This window comes from Lonchura striata, chromosome 11 (assembly GCF_050655825.1).
Source record: "Lonchura striata isolate lonStrDom1 chromosome 11, ASM5065582v1, whole genome shotgun sequence".
In the NCBI taxonomy this organism is placed as follows: domain Eukaryota; kingdom Metazoa; phylum Chordata; class Aves; order Passeriformes; family Estrildidae; genus Lonchura; species Lonchura striata.
Window position 1 is genome coordinate 13,126,167 of NC_140713.1, and position 25,830 is coordinate 13,151,996.

The following is a 25,830-nucleotide window of genomic DNA, read 5'->3' on the forward strand; positions in this document are numbered from 1 at the left end:
ATTTTTCAAATAAGAAAAGATAATCACTGTGTTCTCATCATAGTCTCTGGATATTTCTTTTGATGCTTAAGTGTGCCAGAAGTACCTGGAGAAGGTGCATCAAATTTTCACATCTGATTTCTTCATAACTTTCTGTTTGGTCCTCCAGATACTGTCCAGAAGAGATTCTGTGGAAGAAAACTTCCACTTCAAAAGTTCATCTGCAAACTGTTCCTTCTTTTGAGATTTGATTTTGATTGTGTGACATATTAAAATAAAATGCTGATGTTCCAGGGCCAGTCCTTTGCTCCTGTCTGTCCTGGTGGATAATTTCTGAAAAATATAAGAGATGGTTGGGTACCTAAATGCTCCTACTGAGATAATTTACATTTATTTAGACTCCCTGTGTGTGTTTGTATATATTATTTTTTTATATATTATATATATGACAGGGAGAAAGGAAGAGAATTCTTTCTCCATTGGTAGCAACTGGCTGGTAGTAAAGAACAAATAAGATGAGAGAGAAATAAATTTGTTTCTAGATTACCTGTCTGGAGTCATATATTATGTACTTTTATGCTTAAAGAAGCTGTAATATCCAACAGCTGCTGTTCTGCTGTGTCATTTTCTGTTTACAGAACAACTATAAGAACAAATGTGAGAATATATTATTCTTTTGCAGACAAGTTGAGTGGGCCTGACTGATAAACTCGATCTTTTGCCATCAACAGGAAGGAATTATGTATTTTTATTGATATTCATATTATTCATTTCAGAAATGTTGAGAGCAAAGGGCTTCCAGGATGGCTGGAATGACCCTGCAAATTGTTTGATGTGCTACTCTAGGAAGCAGAAATTTCCTTTGGTGTCTTCTGATGAAAATGTAGACTCTTTGTTCCCTGGTTCTCTGATTCCTGGACTACTCTCTTCAAAAGAAATTTCAGCTTTTTGTGTTATTTTTAAAACAGGAAGAAACGCTTTTTCTCTGTTTTTAACTTTGTCACTGAAGGCAAAACTTGAAAGAACTTTTTAACATAAGCATAAAAACACGAGCATCTGTTTTCCTGGCAAAGAGTGAGATGTCTCAAAGGAAGCTCTGTGGCAGTGTGACTTGTTTCCATCCACTCCTGAGCCACCAGCATGAGCTGCAGCCAGCACTGGCACTGGGGGCTGAGGCTGCTCAGACACACTAAGGAATGGAAACCTCCCTTGTGGAAACTTCCCCATGGCAGTGGTGTACAAAGCTAACAGTTTGTAAAGTGCTTTTAAAGGAGATGCTTAAATAAAAACCTTTGGTACTTGTGCAAGGTCACAGATTATCTTCTACTTCTCAAGGGCCAGATGCAAATCTACCCAAGGATGAGCACCAAAGAAAATTCTCCTCTGCTGCTCTGATCTTCCTTTCATTTGCATGGGATCTGGCATGCAGTTTGGAAACTAAGCTGAATTTTATGTCCTCACTATGGCTCCATTGGGGATTTAATTTCTGAAAATGAGACTGTGAGGCCTGCTTGAAGCGGTTAAAAAAAAAAGGGTCAATATGCTGAACGCTACTGAAGATAGGATAGAATGCTTTGTCTGTGGCACTGCTGGAGGCCACTGGTCTTTCTTGAGACTCCAGTGTCACCCAAACCTTCACCGAATTCCTAAAAAGAGATATTATTATTCTAGAATGACAGTAAGTGACATGAGTATCAGAATTGCTCAAAGAACCTCTCTTAGGGGTAGGAGCATACATGTGAGAGTTTCAAAAAGAACAGATAGGTAACAAACAGAAGTATTAGAATGTCCAGAATTATGCTTCTCTACAGTTATGTCATTATTTAGGAAGACTTTGATATGGCATCCTACCTTTTGACCAGTTTCCTTCCCTCCTGCTGTCCACCTTCAGAAGATCTCTAATGGACTTTGTAAAAATTACCCTGAGCTGTTAGTTCTGCTTTCATCTTCAGAGCCATCTGCTTTCTTGAATCCATGTGTGTTGGTTATTTTTACCAAACAGTCAATAGAGACTATGAAATTACTAATGGTAGAATCAAGGCTCCTAACAACTTTCTGCTCTTCTTTTTCTTTTTAATCATTCAGCTTTCTTTTTCTGTATGAACATTAATTAAAGCTTTTTAGGGGCCATGGATGATATCTTCTTTATTTACCTGCTAATTACTGAATAAGAAAGTTCACTCAGATCCTACTCAGTAAATCAAAATCTGAAATCTCAGCACTAATTACAACTTTTTCCTTGATGATTTTGGGTACTCAGCTCAGGTTTGAGTGCTTCATTCTGAAGTCTGCAAGTCAAGACTCCTGTATTTAAGTGTTTTACAGGAGGTACTGCTGTTTTCCACAAAGCAGTGACAGATAATCATTACATAGACAGATCAGCTGGACAAGAGTATCCTCTCTTGTAGATCTGTGCAGCCAGTGCAGAAGTATAGAGTGGAAGGATATAAGACATGAAATCTTTTTGCTAACCCGGGAGTTACCTTTTGTTGTGAGGCCCAAAAGCAATGATGACTTTCAATTAGCATGGACCACTGGAATGTTAATGACTGGAAAACAAAGGGAGCTGGGGCAGTGGAATTATCAAGTGGGACACTATAGACATTGGATGAAGATTTGGGTTTGTGAAAATTCACCCAACCAAGCTCTTTTTTTGCCTGTGTTAAATTCCACTTATGTATTATGCTAGCCTTTGTTTCCTTAGGCTAACTTGCTGTCTGGAAGTAAACACTGAATTACCCCCAGTGTAAAGTTTATACTCATCCACTTGCAAACTTCACTGCTCCTGACATCAGAGGTGCCATAAAGTACACCCACTTGAAAGGATAGCACATGGCTGGTTTATTGACATGCATTCCTGCTCTAGCTGCTGAAGAATGGTGATTCTCCAGGCATACTGTTTTTTGGGTGAGTCTGAAATGGCTTTTGAACTGATTTCAATCATGCCTTTGGCTAAGGAATCACTGGTTCCCAAAGGGACTGTACTGGTCCCCAGCTCTTGCTGTGTCACACCAGGAAATTTCCTTCTGAAGAGTCAGCAGTGGTGCAGGCAGAGGAACCTGCTGAAATCATGCTAAAATGGGAGTTTACAGAAAGCTGAGTGCTGGCAGGCTGCCCCTGGGAGCACAGAGAGGGTTGGATAGGCAAAGCAGGTGGTTTGTGAGCAGAGTTTCATACACAGAAACATGAGATGCAACCTTTGTTCTTTTAGAAGACATTGTTTTACTAGAGATAAGATACTGCATTTCAAAGAACCCAAGTGCTTACGAACTAGTGGTGAAACAGCAACCTAACTTGGCTGCTTGAGCACTGAGAGCCTGGCTGTGGTGGGAATGAATGTTTTATTAGCCTGCCCTTAGTACTGCTGTGTTAGTTGTGTGACTGTAAAACTTTAATGAATTTTCATGCAACTTCCCTTAAAACACTGTCCTTAAAAGCTTCAATAAATTACCTTCATGCACGACTTCTGCTATATTTTGTAGGAGAAAGTATATTACAGCATTTTTTTGTAAAAGACTTTGAGAAGATATTTCTCCTCTAGCAGTTTCCTTGGAGAACAAGAGTCCCTCCAGACATTGGTGGAGGTATTGATGAAGATACACTAAAATCCCATTATCTATCCACCCATCTGTCCACAGCAGGCACCTGTCTCACAAGCTTTTATATTTAGGCATTGTACCACAACAGTGTGATTTCTTTTAGGCAAACTATTTGGAGTTTTTTAGATTAGAACAAGCACAGGGTTCATATCTGGAAGTGATGGTAGGTGGTGGCTTTTTCTTTTCACATAGAAGCAAAGAGGAAGTCAGAGCCAGCCCATGCATGTAACAGAAAAGTGCAGACATATCCTGTGGAATTGAACAAACTTAGATCAAAGGCATTGTATATGAAGATGTAAGGGGAATCCAAATATTTTGAATTATTTGTGTACTTACAAAAGTACAATTTATTTGCTTCTTTTTAACTTAACCAGAACCATATAATAGCCTTATGTGTTTTGAAGGCTGTGTATCTTCTAGTAGTGGTTGGTACTGGGGTGAGGAGATGAGAAGGGAAAGAGAAAGAGTCAAGGAAACACTTGACAAAAAGTATAGGTATGAGATAACAGTTTGCCATTGACCTTGCTGACTGACTACATTCTTGCATTCTTTCTATGAAAAATACTCTTTACTGGAGAAATGCTTCTAAAGCAGTGCCCCAGCCTGCAGAAAGTACAGCACAGAAGTAGAAATATCAGGATGCTGTCACAAAACTTCTAAGGGTGCCCTGGATCCAGCTCCTCAATACAATTTCAGTGTGTGAATTGAAGGTTTGAATAAGGGGAAATTACGGGATGGAGTAGAAAACAATTATTTAAAGTTACCCAATATGTTAATTAATAGTGGAGAAAATGCAGTGAGGTTTGATATTAAAATAAATTATATTTAAAAATAATTTTCATGCTAACTGGTTTCATTCAGTTATGCAAGGAGGGAAACACTTAAATCCATCGAGCCACAGTGAGTTTTAGCTTGCAGACTTGCTGCAGTTTCTCTGCTAAAATCAGAGTAGAGGATGGGTGAGGCCACATTTTGGAGTTAGATGCCAACAGCTGGCCAGATCTGTGATCTTTTCCTCTTGATCTTTTCTTAATCCTCCAAGTGTATGTACACTTAGAAGCAGCAGCTTTCTATGCCAAAGTGTAACTGCTGCTGTTGTCCAAGCCCTGATTTCCAGCTCTAATGGTTCTGGTACAGTTAAGCTATATGTTTGACTACATATGACTTTGTCATCTGGGAAGCAGCACTACATTTACAATCCAAGGGGAACAAAATAGAATTCAATACTTCGTAAGGGAATTCTAAGAGTATGGTTTTTAGGGCAAATATACCAAGTTGCTATTAATTAAAAGAAGAGTTTTTGTAATAAATTTTTCAATGGTCTTGAAAAGATTTTTATAATCTGAAGTTTTATTCTAACACATTTAAAAGCACGAATTTTGTCACAACATCACCTCATCAGAGATGCAGCCTATGCTTACAAATCTCTTTAATTGTTACGAGTAATTTCTGTTTTCTGGAGCATTTTATTTGTGCTGTTTACTTTTCAGGGTCTGCCATCGATTAAACAAATCCTAGGGGATTTTCTGAAAACTTGCTAGAGTACAACTTCTCCATACACCCTTGTTCTGTTTGTCTAAAACTGCACCAAAGATGGAACTAAAGTATGTGTGTGGGAAGGACATATGGCTAGGTAGAAGACAGCATATGTCTTTAGTATGCACTTACCATGCAGTTAGTTTAGACAGCATCTGTTGTTTGTTTAAACAACTTTTTTTTTTTTTTCTTTTGTAGGGGGAGGGTACAGTCTGTTTAAAGGGGACCTGCAAAAGGAGGGAGGGGAAGGGTTTATGTCTGTTTTCTTCATTTTTTTCCCCCCTTCTGTTTAAGGAAGAATTGCTTTGGCTTGTCTTTTGTCTTAGAAATATCAGGACTTTGAAGCAGTTATCTTTCATGGTTTTGTTGCAGGCGTTTTTGGATCGCTGAGGCTCTGGGAGTTTTTGTCAGCTTTAAATGAAAGGGAGTGTAGGTGTGGATTGCTAACAAAGAGCATTTCTGCAAGCCCTCCTAGTGAAATGCATTTGTATTTCTGTTACCATTGGAGCACTCCTGTATAGTTAGGACCCTGTGAGGCTGTGCACAGAGCTCATTTAACATCTGCATTTGGCATACATTGTGGTGATCAGTTATGGCAGCCCAGGCTGCTGGTACGTACTTGGTGGGAGCAGATGTTCCTCCTCTTGCCCCCTGTTCTGCAGGCAGCTGCTCCTGTACCAGGCACTGAAAAAGCAGGAGAGGTGCAAGGAGAGAGATCCATTCTGGTCTGTTTTATTCCATATCCTGGACTGGCATAGCTGCCCTAAGCTCCCTGGAGCTGCACCCTTCCCTGCCCGGGCACCTACCTGAATCCATGAAACCCACATTAGCTGTCTCAAATTTGCCACCAAGGCTTCCCACCCCAAAACCCTGGTGTACTCAGCAAGTTTTTGAGCAGTTCCATGACCTCCCTCCTCTGCATCGTGTTTTAATAGTCATGAGCCTGTAACCAAAATCAGCTATTAAAGAATTTACACAATACCTCACACATGAAGTAGGCCAGAACTTGGCAACTGCAGCAGTGTTTTGCTAAGCAAGTACAAATATAGAGGCAGACTCAGTTTTGGCAGGAAAGAATTCCCAACTCAGTTAATAGGCTTTTTACATGTAAGATCTCTCAGATGTCTCAAATCAACTGGTTTGCCACTTGTCTTTTAATTTCCAAGGAAAAGCATAGCAGGCAGATCAGGATTTCTATGGTGCTTATTGTTTAAAGAATTCTCATACTGGATTGAAAAGAGGAGACAGAAGGAGAGGGGAGTGTCTTTTGTCATAAGAATTGTAATTAATCAACTGAATACTTGCAGTATTTTAATCTGGATTCTTTTAGGGCCTCTTGGTATCATGCAAAACAATGTGTTCAGTTAGGAACTTCAGTTCTAAGTTGGCCCTAAAGTCTCACAGCTGGATAAAACCCCACAAGTGTGAGTACAACCAACTCCATGAAATCTGGCTCACAAGGATACCTCCAGGTTCCATAGCCTGGAGAAGGAGCACACCAATCAATTAGCTAAAGGAAGACCAATTTTCAAAATGTTTCACTGTTGCCCCATTTTTTGTTTATCCATTATTATTTTTATGTCAAAGTCCAAACCAACAAGCAGAGTGAATATGTTTCATAACTAAATATGAGAACAATAAACCATGTCTTATTTTTAATGAGTACCCCTGAAATTTAGCAATTAAAGAGGAGGAGGAATGATTAATAACTTCATGGAGACAGATTGGTTACTCTAGGAAGAAGAAAAAACATTAAAAAAATTATTAGAAAGAGACGTTTGTTACTCTTCCAAAACACTTTCTAGCAGTTTGTGAGAGCTACCACAGCTGCATCAATGTCCTGTCTTTACAAGTTGCCTTTGCTGCAGAAGTCACAGGAGGGAGCTCTAAGGTGAGTGCAAAATCACCTGGAAAATGGTACTTGAAGAGTAATCACCAATAGCTCCTCTCAAAATGTCTGTCGGGATTCTGCAAATATCTATTAGATATCCCCTATGGTTCAATAGTGCTATCAATGAGTACAGATGGAAAAATAAATATGTGTTCTGTCTATACAGTGCTGAGTGCCTGCAAGGAGGTGGGAATAGAGTGTTAGAATCCAAAATGAGTTTGCAGGCTGAAAAAATGTCCACATTTTCCTCTCTCAGAAAAAGTGTCTTTCTATTAGACTCACCCAAAATACTGTGCAATTATTGGATGGGAACAATCAACTGGATAATACTTAATTAAAGCTGCATGTGAGGGCTGTGGTAGCTCACAAAGTGAAAAATAGGAATATATTTATCTCACATAAGATTATATTGCATAAGAAATTGCTTCTTCTTTCTGCCCTTGTCATCATGCATTTGGCCTTGTCTGGGGAGTTGAACGGGTGTGGGCAAATTGGAAAGGATCCAGAGGAAAGGAAGGTGAATAAGGAGAGGTGTTGCAAGCATGACTTTGGAGGAATGATTGAATGAAATAGGATTCTCTATTTAAAGAAGACTGATAGAAGACAAGTATGCAAGTGTGCAAAAGCTGTGAAAAGAACAGAATAATCTATCCTCCACATCTGTGAAGCACAGGAAAGGATATAATGAGATTATCTTGTGTCAAATGACTTCTGGCTTAATGTTTTTTTTAAAAAATGTCTGAAATAGTTAAGATTAAAAAAATGCTAATGTGCAGGGAGGTGCTGAAGCTTCATTTTGGACATCTTTAGATAAACATCTGCCAGAAATAACAAGAATATAATTGAGGGTGCTCTGGGAGTAAGGTTTAGTGCTCTGCAGTAAATACCTTTTTGAAGTTTTTTCTGGCCTGATTTGCCATGATTCTCTGAGTGCTTCAGGCTCAGTACAAAGCTTGATTATTCCTGCTTCTCTTCTGTGAGTCCTTCTGCATGTTGGGGAGAGGTCAGGGTGCCCAGGTGGGGCCTGGATACCTCAGTTCTGCTGCACCAGTAACAGGCACAGGCAATTTGTTTTGATAAACTCATTGTACCTCTTAGACCTTCACAACCTGAATTCAGTTTTAGGCAATTTTTCTCCCATGGAAGATATCTAAATTCCATCACTGGACCCACTGTGCAGTAACTACCCTGCCAAACCTGCCTGAGTGCCGATTTGTGTATTTAAATTGTAAGAGAGGGATAACCTTCTAAGATGTGTGTGTTTGAACACTGGTTTGGCTGCACTGAAGGAAAAATGAAGACATGGAAATATATTAAGCAATGCTAAATGGTTACTAGAAGTTTGATTGAGGTGCAGTAAGGAACAAAAGCAAAATTTATTTTTGGGAAACATTTGACTATTGCATCTGAGTATTCTTAACTACTAATGTAAAACCAGCACACTACTGATCCATATAATAGGCCTTACATTTAATTTTTTTTTTTTTTTGGCAGGAAGAATACAGAAACAATTTTAATTTAAGTAATTTTATTTATATGCTCTCCAAACATATTTGTATACACAGGGAGCTCCAGTTGCAGTATAATTAGAGAAACATGAGAGCCTTAAGATCAGGAGTTCAAATTTATATTTGTAAATATTTCACTAACTTCTAAAACACTCTTCAAATATGTTTATTATCTCCATTTTCTGATTGATGAGGTTGTCATACTTCCAAATACAGAGAGAGTTTTCTTCATATACAAGACCTTTTTTACTTGAATGTTTGGATGATCATAACTATTAAGCTAATTGAAGCAAGGAAGTAATATGTGGATTGGAGAAGAAAAAAGGTGAGGAGCCTGCACATATCTTTTCATTGCATCTAGAAACAATCTACATTATTATTATTTTTGCTGAACACTAATAGCTGCTCATACAAAAAACAAAATTAGACATATGAGCAGTATGGCTGTGTTTTTATTTTACAGGAAAGATTTTGGAACTTGGGAGATGGTGCAGACTTTCAGATCCTTTAAAAAACCTTTTATATATTTTATAAAGTCTATTACAGAATCAAACCATTCATGCTGTCCAAAGAAAATTTTGTTCTATGTGATCAAGTTTCTTATTGGCATGTAATGCTGGAAGTGATGTGCATGCAGCAGATTAATCTATTAATTCACATATTGCCAATAGGTTATGGCATGGTTTTGTCAGGATATTTTCTGTTCTGTTCCTTTCAGGAAAAATCTTTTGGATTAGTTGCTAGTTCTGGAAATAACTCTTTTAGAGAATGCTGGCAAATATCTATTGATCCAAGACAGTTGTGGAAACACAAGGGATTTTTTGCAATAACAGATGAAAAGTAACATTTCTGGAATTATATGATCTCAAAATATGTTTTTACAATCTTTGCCCAAGTAAGGCACCATCAGCCTTAGCAGGGATTTATGTAGTGATGTCTAAGAGGAAACATTCCTATTTCTCCTTTTCATTTTTCCTTTTCAGTAGATTCTGGAGAATATCTTTTGATTAACTGAGTACTGAGAATGGTTCAGCTTTATACCAAAGCCACCCTTTAAGATTACCCAGTCTGGGATAACAGGTTAGGATGAGGGTTTGGGGACTGAAGGCCTTCAGAATTCCACTGAATTCTGCTCAGCCAGAGAGCCCCAGCAGCAGTGTGAGTGTTCTGCTCGGCAGGGAGCTGGGGCTGGGGGTGCCTGGATTTCCTGAGCAGCCATGCCCTGCCTGGAGACCTGGAATGAGGCACGTTTAAAGATGGAGCTGTAGCTCAGAGCATATCTGGGCTCAGAGGGACTTAGCAATTTAAATGGGAAGTTTCCATTTATAATTAATAAATATCTTATTTCAGTGTATTTTAAGGCACTCTATTTGCAATTACTGTAGAAAGTCAATGTTCTTGAGGTGCCTTGTAGAAAAAAATTCATAACATTGTTCTTCAGTGAACGATGGAGTATGTTGGTAATTGCTGTAATTTGAAAGGTGTCACAGTTGATCAAACTTAATTTTAACAGTAAGCAATGAATGTAGTAACTTAGCCTTTTTTTTTTTGCTAGTTTGGGATTCTTTTCTTCTGATGTTTTAAGTAAAGAATTTTATTTTCATAAGCTGCTGGAGAACAGATAAACTGAAAATATTTTATCATTTGGGAAACAGTCAATCCATCTCCTAGTTTATTCTCCAATACAGACAGAGTGTCAATTGATTAACCCTTTCAATAGGGAAAGAATGAAGACAAGATAGTTTCTTTTGTTCCACGGGCACTTTCCAAAGCTGAAAAGAAAAGAAGGCAAAAAATATTTCATAGACAAGGTGTTTTATAACACCACTGGTATCACATACATGAGGGGTGAATTCTTCACACTGCTGAGGAGCTGAAAGAAACATCCTTGGAATAAATATGTCATCTCTGTTGAGATGACTAAAATGGAGTGGGACAGAGATTATTTTACTAGCAGCTAGGATTAGATTTGTGGTTTCTAGAAAAGATGAATTTCTTCTGAGGCTGCCTCCCTGCTATGGAAGAAAGGAAGGAGAACCTGGGTGTGAAGCAATTGCAGAGGCTGCAGAGGCTGAGGGCTCTTCCCTCACCTGCCCCAGTGGGAGCTGAGGGATCACCACTTCTTCCATCTCTCCCTCCACACACTTGGATTGCTTGGGATCACTGAGGAGAGAGAATGGCATTGCTGCAATGAGGTCCCAGGAGAGACAGGATGAAGCTGAATCTTTAGAATTGGATCTTCACCTGCTCTTTGGATATGTTTTTTTTTTTTTTTTTTTAATTTATTATATTTTTTTTTATAGGTATATTTCTAAAATCTGTAAGGAAGGAATGGGCTTTCTTCCTCACCTTTTGAAGATTGTTTTTGCCCTTCCTGTGGAAGGAGCCATTGGATTAGTGATTATTTTTCCTACTCTGAGCCAAAAATATCTCTTTATTCTGAGACAGTAGTCCTTAGCCATACATGTTTTTCTAGCAGCACTGCATCAAGTTGAATAAATGTTAGAAAACCGTGTTTCAAAGACATGGGCCATGGCTTCAAAAGGACCTGGGGATGCATTTCTGTAGCTGCTGTGATGTGGGTTTAGCAGCAAGAAACTAGTGACTGAATGTGAAACAGCACAGGCCACAGTTCTTGCAGTGTATATCTGATGTGAAAATCCAAGGAACTGGGGCTCACCCAGCACACAGAAAGGTTTAATGGGACTTCAGGGAGCAGTGGACTTGAAACAGTGCTCGTTTTACTGAAATCTGAGTCTATGCTGGGGGTGGGGTAGTAGCTGCTATACTACCACCACTAAATTGCTGTTTACTGCTTTATGGAATTCTCTGCAGTTCCTGCTTCTCCCCATGTTTTATTAATCAAAGTGAGGAACTGGGCTGTAAGTCACAGAGTGTTCCTTCTGTACCACTTGTTTGGGTACGGGGGAGGGATTCACTCTGTTTTCCAGAGGGCTGGCAGAGTTTCTGGCCCTTTCTTGTTCCCTCCCCCAGCCTCCATTCATTTTATTGTGGGACAAACCACCTGTGGGTAGATGGACTAGAAAGGGATTTAGTGTTTCAAATGTCTTTGACTCAGGGATGTGAGCACTGTTGCTTTTCCTGTCTGTCTGTCTTGTTTAATAAATTTGTCCTTCCTTGCAAAGGAGACTTTGATAAGAGGACAATATGTCCTCTGCTGATCACTTGCTGTCAATGACTATAAAGAAACTTTCTTCCGTTCATTCTGTATTAAATGGTGACTTCTAAGAAATTGTTACCTTGTTTCTTACTAGAAATGCTTTCTGAATCAGTCTATTTTTTTCTCTCTTAAATGCAAATCTCCTACTGCGTTCTTAGCATTTTGCATTTATATGACACTTTTCATCCAAGACTTTCAAATTGCAGCATGTTATAATTTTGTTGGAAGTATGAAAATTCTACCTGTGATACATGTCCTGAAAGGAGGTTGTAGTCAGCTGGATGTCAGTTTATTTTCCTAATAACTTGCAACAGGACAAGGAAATTGTCTCAAATTGCACCAGGGGAAGTTCAGTTTGGATATTGGGAAAAATTTCTTCCCAAAAAAGGTTGTCAGGCACTGAAGAGGCTGCCCAGGGAAGTGGTGGAGTATTTATAAGACATGTAGATGTGACACTCAGTGGTATGGTTTAGAGGTGGACTCAGCAGTGCTGGATTTGCAGTTGGACTCGATGGTCTTAGAAGTTTCTTCCAACCTAAATGATTCTATGCTTTTAATTAGACTAAACAAACAGTCACAAAATCATGGCCCTGAGTCTGATCCCACTGATTCAACCCAGCTCTCTCATGAATTCTTTGTGAAACAGAGTCTAACTTCAGATGCCTTTCTTCTGGAAATGAAGGAGCTCAGCTGCACCACATGATTAGTTTTTCAAGCAAATAACTTCTTGGCTATCAATGGAGGGAGCCCAGGAGGAATGACCTGCAGGTGTGGAGGAAAATTTAACTTCCCAACCATGCAGTACTAACTCTTTGTTCTCCTGATGCAGGATTAGAGCTCAATGGGAAAGAAAAAGATCAATGAAATTTAAAGCTTTGTCTTTAGTGGAGCAGGATTTTTATGTTCTCAGCATCCATAACTGGGACCAGATTTTTCAGTACTGCTCCACTCCCACTAGATCCTTAAGTACATACTTGACATTAAAAACAGCTCAACACCAAATATAGTGAATACCTGAAAATCCATCCACTTATTTGTATAATTAAGTTCTCTTTCCAGAAATATAGCTTTGTATTTTTTAACACAGTCTTAATAACCCAAAATAACACATAAAATGTGTAGTGTGGGTGATATTTCTTTGAACCTAAAATAGTGGCAATTAACAGTGTCTGCTCACTGTTGTGGAAATTCCATTAGCAAAAATCCCAAAATAAACTCAACTGAAGTAAGCAAATTCATTAGGACAGAATTAGAAATTGCTCAAAATATTTCACAAGACGTTATAGAAACTTAAAGCACAAAAACCTTTAACATTTAGAACATTCTTTTACTATTCATATTTCTGATTTCTGGGATTTGGATAGATCTGAATGTATGACCTTAAACATTAGGATTTTATCCCCTAGTTTTCTATCTCCTAACAAAGTAACTTGCTAAACAAAGCTGGAGTGTTTTTTGCTTTGGCTAAGAGAAAGAACCGTCTATGACTCTCTTTAAAAAGGTCTGGTAAAGTGCTTGCATTTGGCAAGTATACATATATATATACACACATATATGATATTTCAAGGAGATTAATTTAGTGGATCATAACTCAAAATATGGTCAGCATAGAGGTCCCATTAAGGTAATTCTTAGAATAAAAACATAATTATCCAAGCAAATTTGAACCCTTTGATAATAGTACAGTGCTTTCTGGTCCCCATGGCTTTGAATTCTTCTGGACCCAAGAGAGTGCTGTAGAATTTTGCCCTCCAGCCTCTCTCTGAGTGCTGAAGAACTCCCCTGGAAGCACTGCTGACATGACACTAGGATCTCCTGATGAGGCAAACCTCCTGCTTTGCAATTATCACTTGTTCCACCTGAGCAGGAGCTTGCAGCACTGCGACTGCACAGCCTGTCTTAGCTCATGGAGCTGAGAGCCCTTGAGGAATACTTTGTCCTGTTGATATACAAGCCCAGTGATCACCAACTGTGCAAACAGCCTGGCTGGATGCTGCAAATGGATTGACATGTCTCCACTGCTTATGTGATTCTTAACGTGATGAAGGACAGTTTCTTTTGAGTTTTGTGTTCCAATGAAAAAGTCCATTAGTTAATTTTCCATTTTGATCGACTCAGAAGTTGTGGGGATTTTTGCTTTTTTGCTTTGTCTTGTTTTGAAGGTATAATGAGGTCTTTACACTGGAAGCCTGCAGCAAACCTGTTATGCTGTGATTAATGTCACTGTATAATTCTGACAAGCTGAAGCCCTCCCAGGGTGCTCATTCATCATGGATCTCTCTATAGCTCTTATTTATTTATTGAACAACATGTAAGCACAGTTTCCTTTTTTGTTTAATGTATCAGCATTTCAGTGTATGCGGACTTCAAGGTTTCAGTTTTGTTGACAATAATGAGATCATCCAGACAATTATTGTTTGATTTTCACTTCACTAGTGAGGAAGATTAAAGAAGAGTTAAGGAGCTTTGTGTGTTTCCTGCTCCCCATTTACTGAGGGGGAAGAAAAACTAACTGTTTAAAATGTATAAATGATGAGACTCACAATCAAACAGTACACAAGGAGACTGCAAAGCCTTAGTTCATTGGATTTGTGAATGGGTCAAGCTGGCTTCCTGCTTACCTAAACCATGATTTGGACCTCCACTTAAACAGCACGTGTGAGGTTAAAGGCCAGCCAGATCCTCCACGTGTACCGTGTTCAGCTCATGCACCATCAAGTTCTTCCAGTGGGGGAATTCCTTGCTTGCAGAAGGATCTGTACCTAAGGGCATCCCTTCTCCTGCAGGCTCCCTGCACTGCCACCTTTCATTTGGAGAGTAAAAGTGGATGGATGAGAAATTGAACATGAACTTGTAACAGGATGCCACACAAGGTTTGAAAACCATGGACTCACAGAATCACAGTCCAGGCTGGGAGCAAGGACACCAATCATGTTCTTTAGCAAGCAGGAAACTGCTCAGAGAGGTGATGCACAAGAGTCTGAGGAGAAATTGATTCCCAATACAGAATACTTCCAAGAGGAAGTACTGGTATGGACACTTTAAGATCAGACAAAAATATCAAGAAGTTGGAGGGAAATCAGAAAGGAGCCATAAACATGATTAAAGAGCACTGAAAGATGATGACAAGAAAAGATGAAAAGGACTAGATGTGTATAGCTCTATGGTGATTAAGAAGGCACATAGTCTACAGCTAATTGAAGGGTATAAATGTAAAGGAAGGAGTGTAACTGTCTGGGGTGTTATGAGGGCTCGTAACTGAGAGTAGTTGGATGAAATTAATCAAACAAAAATTTAGGCAGGGAAATTTCCAAACAGCGGACCATATGTTCCCTTCTGGCAGAAAAACGTGTGAAGGGGAACAAAACCCTCTGAAAGCCATGTGGCTTTTGAAGTGCAGCTGTTGCTCCACATTCTCTCCCCTGTTCTGTGAAACTAAGGGCCAGGGCCAGGTTTCTGAAGTACACATACTATCAACACAAGTGTTAGAAAAACCAGGAAATCACTGGTTAAGCTTATCCACCCCTTGAAGTCCCAGTTACAAGTTTTACCCGTGCCTTTCAACCTTGCCCATTTTGACTTCCCACGTGTCTCCTCCCTCCACCCAAACCTTAACTCCCACTGAGACAGAGTGTTTAAAACTGTGTTTTTGCTTGTTAGGAAAGTCGATTAAGGCTTTGAAGTTTATGATTAACATGGGGACAGTCTTTTGGTTCAGGGTATGTTCAAGTATGCAGTATTGAAGGCATTGAAGGCTGGATAAGGAAAGGAGTTGGATGGTGTTTAATGGTGTAACAATATTTAATAATAATCCTGATACATATGTTTAGTACCTTCTTCCCCTTCAACAGCTAATGTGTGTGGCTGAAAGTACCACATTGTATGGAGGACAAAGCTATTCTGGTTAGCAGGTAGGAGTGGTGTAAAGAAAGAAATGTATTTTATACCTTACCAGGCTAAGAAAACAGGGTTATACTGTTTTTCTGAATAATGCAAGTTGTAGGTTTGGGATTTTCTTGTTTTGTTTGTTTGTTTTTCTGTGCGGTGTCAGCTTGTTGGTTTTATTGGTGATGATGATGGTGGTGGTGTTGTTTTACAATTTAAGGAAGACCACAAACATTTTGACAAACTTCAGGATAACTCTTGCTTTTTGATGCGATTCTCAACCTTATGTAGTTCCCAATGCTCTCCAAATTGTCCCGCAAATGCTTCCTAATTTCCCCTTTTCCACCCTCCCACAGCTGCACTCCAGATTGTCCAGTAAAGAATTACTCTGCCACGTTTGGGGACTAAATACAATCATTCACTTACTTAAGCAAGACAGAAATCTATTTGTTTAAATGCATGTCTCAACATTAATTATACAATCATTCTTTATCTCTTGTCAATTAAAGCCCACAAAACAGAATATATCATGGAGAGTTTTGATTTTCCTGTTTGCATTTTTGTGAGGGTAACACTTTGTCCAAAACAGTTCTCCTGTTTCTAGATTTTAAAGACATTGGCTAAGGGAAAGTGAGTAGACCAAAGGAGTTTTAAGGAGTTCAGAGTATTCTAACTTTAAGTCTTTTAAGAAATATATGGATTTTACATCTTCCATTAAAACAATTATTTTAGATTAAATCTATTGCTGATATAAAAAGGGAATTTTTGCTTGCTTATAGGACCCATCAGCTTTGTCTACAGCTGTTCTGAGTAGTCTTCATGCCTTCCATTAGACTGTGAAAGCTACCAGCTGTCTAAGCATTGTTTGTGATAACCCCTGACTATAGTAATTGCTCTATTTTATAAACACAGACAATTTCTTTTATAATTTTATGCATGTAAATAACAGCATATCATGAGAATGTAGCAACAGGTCTGGAGTTAATGTTCATTTTAATATTCTCAAACACCAAACAGTAAAAGAAATAGACCTGCACCCAAACTGAATTAAAATTTCATCAAAAGCACAAAGGCAAGAGAATTCTGAATTAACTGCACCTTTGCCTCCTGCTGAGTATCTAGATGTTGCTGGAGTTGCCTAACCTTGATTAGTGTTGACACCAAAGGCTATATGTTATTGCAGATCAACTTGCACAATTACTGCTGACATCTTTAATCTAGCTTTTTAAGCAGAAAAAAGGTATTACAGTCTTGTGTTTAGAAGCAGGAGCTAGACAAATGCAGGACTGAAGTGATGTGCCCATTTTTAACAAGAACAATAAATTAACCACTGTAAAATTTACCTATGGACACAGTGGTTTATCCTTCACTTGAAGTCTTTGTATTAAGACTAGGTATATTTTTTAAAAAGAGGTGCTTAGATCAAACAAAAAGAATGGTTTTGATGCAGAAATTAATGGGGTGCTTTTGTCTGTGTTAACCCAGGAGATCGAATGCAATAGTCGTAATAACCTTTTTTGGTTGCAACATCTAGTATTCAGCAAAATACGTATAGACAAATACTGAGATATTTGGCTTTATTTATTTGTTATTTATACGAGATATGCTATCTCAGATATTTTCTGTGGAGAACAGCAGCATGTAGATTTTAAAAAATAATTTAAGACATGCTGTTTCACCTACTTTATTTCAGTAAATGGAAAAATTTCATTATTATGTTACCATGTGAAGTTTTTCCAAACAAAAATGATCTCACAATTGTAATAATTTGTATTGCATTGTCAAGATTTTCTATACTTCTAAAAACTGCCTTAAAATGTCCTCACACTCATAGTGAGGTATTTAATTTCCCATTTCATCAGGACAGCTCAACAGAGAGGTTTGATTAATCTCCAGACAGAGAATTTGAAAAGAGCATGGATGCTGCCTGGAAAAGCTTTTTCTTTTATTTATTTATTTTTTTAACAGTAAATGCAATGACTGAAGTCAATTTGCTTAACAAAGCAGGCTGGATCTTGGTGACTGGGACTCACCTTAATAGGTTTCTGAGATGACTTTTTAATTCATTGCAGTTCTTGAGCTATTGAAAGTAAAAAAAAGGCATAAATTATGTCTTTTAAAAACACTAACAAAAAACTCATGTCTAATGACTTCATGGAATGATTTCAAAGTAACATTGCCCCTGGTGGAAAAATGGGAGCTGCCTGCTTTCCAAATGGGCTGCACCTGTGCAGCTCTCATAGAGGTTAAAAACATCTCAAAGAGTTTCATGTGTGCAGGGCCTTCTGGGACAGGCTAAATGGATTCAGGGGCTGGAGGAGGATCAGCACTCCTGGCATCTTACACTGGGTTACTCTTGGTCCTTGTTTCCTGTTAATCCTGGGGAATACTTTTTTTTTTCTCCTTTTTTTTTTTCTCCTTTTTTTTTTTTTCTTCCGTGGTTTCATATAAATAAATTTTAAAAAAAGATTCTGCCTGCAGGTATGGGATCTGATGCATTTTCTTGCTGCAGAGGTGCAGTCATCTGGTTTTATGTAATAGCTGGCACATGGACAGAGCACAGGGGTCTGTGCAGCTCCCCCAGCTCCTCATAACCAGCCACTGAGATCCATTCCTTCAGCAGGTGTACGAGTGTCTGCCCACCTTGCTCTGAGAAACTGAGGATGTATGGCTGTGGCCTCTCACATAAAAAAATTAATAAAATTATTATTGCACAAAACAGGTTACATTCCTATTCTACCAAATGGCCAGTGTCCTTGGGGAAACACATGGGGTGAGACTGTTTTGCAGTACTGTAAAATTAACTGAAGAATGCCAAAATTAATGATAAACCCCAAATTATTTAAGTCTTACACATGAGTATGCTTTTAAAGATGTTTTTCTTCAGGATTGTAGCTCAATGCATGTGGCTTTTTCCTAGGTTTTTTCTTCCTATCATTATTAACTTAATTGGGAGAAACCAGATACTAGAAAACTTATTATTGGCCAGGTTTTGTTTGTATGTTTCTTAAAAAACACATTCAACAAAGGGAAGTCGATGTACAGCTGCCATCATGTTCCACCTCTACCATTAATAGCAAAGTTTGGATAGGATGTGTCAATATAAAGCTGTTGGAACTAAAAGATGTGACAGCAGCAGGGGACTGGTAACCATGCCCTGACAGAGCGATATAGGCACATATTTGTAAGTATGTGTTTAAATTTCAGAGTAGTTGTTCTCACTACAAACAAAAATTCCAGTGGTGCATTTAGCTCCATTGTCCTCACCAGCTGCTGTATTTTTAATACGAAAATCAGAAGAAGCATTTATGTTGCTAGATCTGTTTCTATGTCGGGTGATATCCAGGGAGGCTGAGTGAGTAATGCCTCTGGAAACTTTAATGTTTGTAATTGTATTTATTTATTTATTATTAGACACACCTACCTTGTTTCATTCTTTGTAATCTGTTTTTTTCTGGGGGCAGAGCCTTTCCATTGTCTAGCTACAGGAGAATTACAAGTCTATTTTATGAAAATATTGGCATATAATGTTCCTACCTAGAAGAATGATCTTGAGATCCTTTATTCCCTGGAACATGAGCACTATGTATACAAATAAGCCTCTACAGGAGAAGGCTCCAATCCTGCAAGCTTAATGAGACTGGGGGTGGAAAGAATGGAGAGCTGCCACATACTCAAGGCTGTCTTTGAACAGAGATGTTTTCCTGCAGTGTTGCTTAAATCTGTAATATCTGAATTGCCATGGCTGTGATGCATGGCTCAGAAAGACAAATATCTAGGCCTCAACCTAGCTAAGCCTGAAAAACCCAACTGAAATTAAGGAACATTAAACATTCCATTCATTATGAATGGATAATCTTGAGCTCAGGGTGAGCATTTTATGTGTATAAACAATTAGAGGCAGCAATAAGGTAGCAATCTTAACATTGGAGAAATCACAGTTATTATCTTTTTTCCCTAAGATTGGTGCTGACACACTATGATGTATGTTGGAGAGCATCCACGACTGGTTCAACATTGGCTGCCCAGAGGCCACTGTGTATAATTGCAGCTGCCTCAAAACAGGAGCTCTGGAATCACATGGGGTACTTGCAGAAAACATTAGATTTCATTATTTTTAATCCTCTGCCTTCTGAGATTTTTAGCTGTAAAAGAAACCAGTAAATTGACTAAATATCCAGGATTTCCCTGGGTAGGGTGATTTCAGGGTGATTTCAGCCAGAATGTTCACCATGGTTGCTGAGTACTTAGAGAGTCTCCAGTGCAATGTAGGTGTTATTGCCTGTCTGTACTATGAAGCCTTTCACTGCCCCAGCTGTCTTTGCTCACTGTTTGCATGCTCCTCTTCCACACCTCTGTTCTAGCTAATTCTCTTCCCCTCAAAATTTTCAGTGTGAGAGGAGGCAGGACAACCAGTGTTGAAGCTTACAATACAGAAGTTTGGAGTTGTGTAGAGTAAAGCAGCTGAGTTTCAGGCCATGAAAGAAATGGTAATTTCTGTGTCATTATTAGAGGAAGAATATTTTTCATGTGCAAGTGAAGAGTATTTTTATAACTGTTGAATTTTTGTCCGAGATCTACAGAGTTAAAAATGAGAGATGGACATATCATTTGTAAGTGCAAGAGGTGTCATAATGCATTCAAATTTACATCTGTATATATCAATAAATTTTGAAAGTCATTTTTGGTCATGGAATTTGTAATTGAAGTGGTGAAAGCTGTTTAAGCTTGTGCAGTTTCTTTAGACCTCAGTGGATATCCAAGAATCATTAAAGCTGGAAAAGACCTCCAAAATCATTGAGTTCAGCCTTTAACCAGAGACCACCTCTGCACTGAATGCCATGTCCAGTTGTTCCCTGAGCACTTCCATGCACAATGACTCCACCACTTCCCTGGGCAGTCTGTTCCAATGCTTAGCCACCCATTCCTCCTGAAAAAAATCCTCCTGATGTCTGACCTGAACCTGGCACAGCTTTTGATACAAGCCAGGATATTGGTCATACTCAGAAAGTATTTTCTTCTCTTTTTTATTAAGTGAACTCTCCTCACCCATAGACTGTTACCCAGTTTAAAAAGGGGAAAGAAAAGCAATTGTTTAAAATGTATAAATTGTGAGACTCTATGTTACATTCAGGCAATATGTGAGAATTAAGAATTCTGAATAAGGTAAGCTGGCCTGTGCACTGAGTCAGCTTCTTACTTAGGATATGATTTGATGGTTAAGATGCATCTTAGAATATGTTGGATGTGTTTGTCCAGTCCACATACCGTGAAACTCATTACAGTGTCAACTTTCTTCCCAAAAAGAATTAGTATAAAGGATCTGTATACAATTCTTCCCTCTTGCTGAGGCCATTTATGTCTTAAATGAGGGGGGGAAGATGTTTCCATTAAAAAGCAAATGCTTGTGCAGAAAGGGTTTTTTTTACCAAAAAAAAAAAAAAAAAGCAGTATGCTTTCTACAAAAGGCAGTCAAATCAACCAGAATTAAAGTAGAAAATCTTTCCTGTTTTGAGTGCAATTCAGATTTTTATGTTTGCCTAGAAACAACTCTAGACAACACCTGGTTTTCATTTGCCAGCACCTGGTCAGCAGTACTTTGAAATCTGTTTCTACCTCTGTGTCTCTCTCTGTATTGTCCTAAATATATTCTGAATACAGGCCTATGTGTTAGCACTTTGTATTAATGCACACAATTCTCATGCCTTAATGTTCTACTAGTAAGATATTCCTTACAGGAGAGATGGAATTTCTAAATCTCTAGGAAATACTTCAAAACAACTGAGCTTTCATGGCCTGTAGCCTTGTCCTCCATTGGAGCAGTACCCTGGATGAAGGAGCTGGAGAAGGGGGTGTTCTGTGCCTCCTGCAGAGGGAATTTTTGCAGTTTCTGAGTCAGTTGCAGATCAGACGAAGCCCCCAGTTAATTGCCAGCCATTGATCTAATCTGCAACATCAGGCACATTAATGAACTGCCACCCATGATGGATCAGACAGTGACTGAGCTAGAAATCCCATTCCAGAGCAACTTACTTCATTTGTTACACTCATTTTTATTATTGAAGTATGTTGAAAATTTTGCCTTTATAAGGCAAGCTGGTGCAGTGTTAAACACAATCTGCTGGGCAAATTCAGAGTTATGTTTGTTAGCATTTAGGAAAGGATGTATAGTAAAACCCTTCATCTCCCTTTTTCTTGGCTTTTGCCTTTGGTTGTGAGGATATGGTATTTCAGGCTCCCCCACAAATGCCAGAGAGGATAAAAAAGAGATTGCTGTTTGAAGAAATTCAGGAATAAAAAGAATCTCTAAAATAACTATATGAAATACTGTGTTCCTTATTTTAATAGTGTTTCTTAACTAACTTTGTCATAACACAATCATGTGTTATCTACTCATCAATAGCCTGTGAAAAAGGTGCATTGTGGTGCTTCCTCTGGGGGCTCATTTCTCATTAAGACCTGCTCCCTTTTATCCATCGCTCTTGCCTTTTACAGTAAGTGTGCCACAAGACGTGCTGAGATATGTAAAGAATATTTGCACTGTATTTGAACTCTGACTTGGGTGTTTAGAGACTAACTTAAGCTTTGTTCTTCTCACTTCTTACAGGGCTTAAACTACAGTATGTGATGTTTTAAATCTAGTCCCTGAGCCAAGTAGTTTCCTCCCTAGAACATGCGTTAGGCATCAGCTCTCGCCCGTCATTTGCTGGGATTGATAATGTGCCAAGTCTTGAAGTCTTAACTCAGTTCTTACTCTGACAAGACTCCCATGGAAATCAATGGAAGTTTTGCCTGATTAAATACTTCTGGATTCCTCTCCAAAACACTTGGCTTATTTATATCAGGCACGTTTGGAAAAATCCAGCATCTTAGCCCCTGTAAAGTAGATTTATCAAAATCTTAACTGATGGAGGACACACTGAAGGCAAAATACCCAGGGGCCTGTTTTCTGGCAGTGGAGCACTGCTTATGTTTGAAAACCAAACCAAAACAAACTCAATACCTTGTCTAAAAAGCAGTTAAATTTATCTGGAGTTGAACTTAAAAACTTTGTAAGTTAAACTTACATATTCATATATGAAAAATATTGAGATGACAGTGGCTTCTTCCACTGTAAGATGACTGATCAAGGACTTGTGTCATTCAGAGTTGCTTTAAGATTACCGAGGAAACTCTATAAAGTTTTTTGTCCTTTTATGTGAAAATTAGAAAACTGGGCAACAGGTTCATACAGAAAGATATACAATAGTTTAGCAACCATTTCATTGAAATCGGTTTCAATGAATACCACAAAAGTACTTCAGGATTAACATAATTACCAAAAATAAACAAATACTAACTTTAATAGGCAGCTTTTAATGAGTGAGTATAATCCAAATCTTATTTTTTAAACAGGCTAAGGTGTTCATGAAACTTGGCATGCTTTAAGTTATTCAATATCTGTTGCTTTGAAAATAATATGTATTTTGCATCTAGAGAAATAAGTCGTCTGGGAGGTATAGGAAAAAGCAATGTCTGTACATTCTCCATCAGTCTGCCATGGAGTAAATCTACTTATTTTGAGACACAGAGAACTTTCATTTCTTTGTGAAAACAAAGAAGTAAAACACAATTTTGAGACATAGTAAGAAGTAACAGCATATTAATTTAAATGAGATGTAATTTTTTATTTATTTTACTAAATCTGTGCCGCAGTGTGGAGCACAAGATTTCTAATGTGTACCCTCAGTCCTGGTGGTCGGAGCATCCGAGTCAGGCTCTGCAGTTCTGTAGAATGATGTGCTTCTGTTATGTGTTCATTTGGAGCAGGAGTGCACCCTTTGGGTGCCCCAGGTCCGTGTCCTGCTCCCTCTGCAGCGTGCCCTTGTCCTGCAGTGCAGACACTGCACATTTGCAGCAGCTCTGGCGCTGGGAACCAAGGCCAGGTCGTGATTCTTTCCTTTGCCTGGAGAGATGCACCAAAGGCGTAGGGCCCTGGATTTTTGAAAGAAAGCACAACATGTTTCTCTCCAAAGTCCTTCTCCAGCTGTCCAGGAACTGCAGAGTGAGATTGTGAGATTATGTCTGCACTGTGACACAAAGAGTTGCTAAAGCCTACTGAACCCTATGACTCATGCTTGCTTTCCCAATGACTATTAGGCCAGCTGCACTTTTGACTTAGAGCAGTCACATATTCAGGGAGAGTTGGCTTGTGCTATCTCTTGGCAGACTGTTTTGTAGTATGCATGGCTTGCTTTTGTCTGGTTCATCCAGACTTATGAACAATAGCTTGGGCCCATGTTAAAATACCAGGCACATTTTAGCACCTGTAAGGTGTTTGCTGCTCCAAGTCCTGCCTTTTATTTTCCTCTCTTTTAATATCAGACACAGCTTATGATCTTAGAACTGATTTACTGTTGCTGTGTGATGTGCACAGATGTTAGGGTTTCTTGTGCCTCTCAGGAAGAAATACAGAGTTTGGTCTGAGACAGATTCTTGATATGGGCATGAGGTTTTCACTATGAGCTGGTGGCAGGCCAAAGCCTGATAAAAAAGAGGCAACAAAGCTGTCTTTTTGGCCATATGCTGTGACAGAACATATGAAGGGTAAAAGCAAAACAGAGCTGGATGGGGCAAGGGAGGCATCCTCTAGGATGGGAGTTGCTGAGTTCAGGAAGCAACAGGGCAAGAGCCCAATGTGCTCTCTGCAGCTCATTGCTCCCTGTACCTACAAGAGCAAGTTGGGAGGGAAACTGCCTCCAAACACCTTGTAGCTGTGTTTGGAACCAGATTGCACTGCAAGCTATGAATGCATCTTGCTTTAGCTCCTGAATGGTCAATTAGCAAGGGGAAGATATATGTCAGAAGGACAGATGCAACAGAAACGAACTGGTCTCTTAATGTTTCTTCACAAAGAGGGGTAGTCCTGAGGTCTCTAAAAATCTGAGTGCGATTGCACCAGGCAGTACGAAGAAAGCAACCTCCTTTGAAGCAAGGCGACATATTAAAGTTTTAATTCTATTTTTTACCAGTTCATTTTTCTTTTTACTTTCCTCTCTAATACCTCTGTAGATCTCTCTGCTTTCACAGGGGCTATGGATGCTCCACACAGGCTAGCATCACTTCCAGCCAAAACAGAAAAAGTTAAAAAGCTTTATGCTACTTTCATTCTCTGAATCTCTTGGAGTGAGACTGTTTTATCTTCTCTGCCTTTCAGTTTGTATGCTCTTTTGGCAGAAACTGTTGGCCTGATTCTGATCTTATCTGAAGTGTGTAAATCAGAACAAAGCCCAGTGCTTTTGAGTGAAATACTGGAGCAAACACCCTGCTATGGTGTATGCCATTGTGTACCGCCAAGAATTCCAGTTGGATTCGCAGCAAAAGGGAATTCTTAACTAGGTTCAGTTTATACAAAGGGCAGTTTGCTGCTACAAAGGGACTTAAATAGAATGACTCAACACAGAAACAAAAGTGGTGGGTAGGGATCACAGTAGTGAGCTTTAAAGGCATTTATTGGAAAGTCTACAGAAGGAAAAATTGAAAAAGCTTCTCTAAGAGACAGTTCAGCACCAGCATGAACAGTCAGTATAGACTCTTTTTCTGGAACATATTAAGCTGGTAATATACCTGGTATTTCAACTACAGTATAATTATTATTCTTTCACTTGCTATTATAACTATACTTGAACTTTTGGAAAGCAATGGACAGATGGTGGCATCAGACTAGAGGGAGGGCAATAAAGCCAATAAAGTCAGCATAAGTAAAAGCATCATTTTAAGAGGAGAGTTTTTAAATTTTCAGGTTCAGTGTTCTGACGAGCAGTGCTTTCAACATTAATATAGAGGAAACCATAGAGCATTTTAAAGTTATTAGTGGTTTGGACTGACACAGCTATGGTTTTTTTGATAATATCTTTGCAATTTGCCTTTGATCTTACAAGTGGGCAAGAGCTTGTCCTTTAGGGGAAAAGTAAATCTTTATTTCCAAATTTCTTTTTTTGCATTGTTGCAGTCAATCTTTATGTACATATATAGATTTACCAATCAATCTATAATTTGTTATGAAATCTATATTACTGCAAATCCTGGGTGAACTGGCCTATTTTGGAGTGTCTTCACATGAGAAATTACACTATTACTAGTGGAAAAACATCATTGTGATAGTCCTGATGGTAAACTTTATTATGTAGAGAAATTCTCAGGGGGTGTTAACATTTGCTAGCTCAACAGTTTCCCTAAACTCTAAAGTTTGAATGCATCCTTGCCACTGAA